Here is a 1489-nt window from a genome sequence, read left to right on the forward strand (position 1 = left end):
TGCTTTAGCAGGGTATGCTTTGTGACTGTGATCATAGCAGGGCAGTACTGCCAAATGATGTCTGTTATGTCTCTGATCAGATCTATCAATAAAGAACCCAGCTGAGCATCATATGAGCCCAACAGAATGAAAAGACTAGTTGTGCAACTAAGCCCAAACATGAAGGCCAGCTTCCTCTGTCTTTGAAGACTGTTCCAGTGTAGAGATTTGATCTACCAAACACTCTCATTTATTTGTCTGTCAATGGGGGCCTAATCATTTCAGCACCCTCTTACATAATGAGATCAGATGGAGATTTGGCCTGTATTGTGTTTTGTGGTCCGTTATCTCAAGGGAAATCACTTTGCATGAAATTAATTTGTGTGAAGAGCCATCTGTAAACAGTATAATTTATTTCAGTTTTAAGCATTCTACAGTCTCATGTCCTTCCCACAGTTAAGAAACATTGATCTTGTTGTACAGATACGTTTTCAAAAACATTAATGTCCACTGATGCAGAGGATATTAATAATATTTATGGTACTTCAAAAAAGTATAAAAATCATTCATGAAGAATCACTATGCAAGCTAAAATCAATAAGGCTTTATTTGTGTCTACAGAGCAATGCTTGAAGTTTAGAACCTTGTTGTGGCTAGCTAGCAGCTAGCAAAGACATCCACAGAAAAAGATTTTTGTATCTTTCCCTCCTTGCTTGATTAACTATTAATAATGAAAAAATTAAACATTGTACATGTGCTCCAGTATATTGTCAACAAACATCTCACTAAGAAAATCCTGTTTTTGAAATCCTGCCTCTCGTTGAGTCAGATTAATCAGTTTTGCAAAGCTGTACTGTGAGATGGATTCCAGTTTATATTTTGTTTTATTTTTTTTAAACAGCACTTTATTGTACAGTGAGTATTATTATACACTGAGTTGAGTGATTTTATTTTGTTAATACTAATGTAATTTTGATAAATGTTTTGTTACTTTACTAATCCTTAACTGATGATGGGATGAATTATGGTTAATGTGTTGGACACATAATTATGATAATAAATGGGTGATCTTAGTTTGGTTCTTCTTACTCACAAAGGTCTTTTAACCACTACAAAAATCATGTTGTTGATGTGTAGGCAGCTGCTCCAGATTTTGTTCTATTATCTAATATTAAGTTTCACTGATCCGTGATCACAGCTTTATGGCTTCAGTCATTGAAATGAAATTGCTATGGGGTGTTAGATTCAGGTTGTAAAAATTGAAAACTGTGATGCTTGTAAGAGAATTACTTAGATTATGTTTAGCCTTTGTCAAAATTGAAATAACGTTGTGCATATAACATTTATAGCCTCTTTAAACAAATGATTTCTTTGATCGGTTGTTGACAGAGTCACAACCATCAGAGTAGCCATGACAACTCCAACAGTTCCACACCCCTGAAATTAGAGGCTATGCCTGTACCTGGTTATTAGCAGGCTTTTTTCATTTAGCAGAAACTGTCTTTAATCT

This window comes from Alosa pseudoharengus, unplaced genomic scaffold, assembly GCF_046254945.1.
Source record: "Alosa pseudoharengus isolate Yale_2024_CS ecotype anadromous, Long Island Sound unplaced genomic scaffold, YU_APseudo_1.1 YU_APseudo_1.1_scf_2, whole genome shotgun sequence".
NCBI lineage: Eukaryota > Metazoa > Chordata > Actinopteri > Clupeiformes > Clupeidae > Alosa > Alosa pseudoharengus.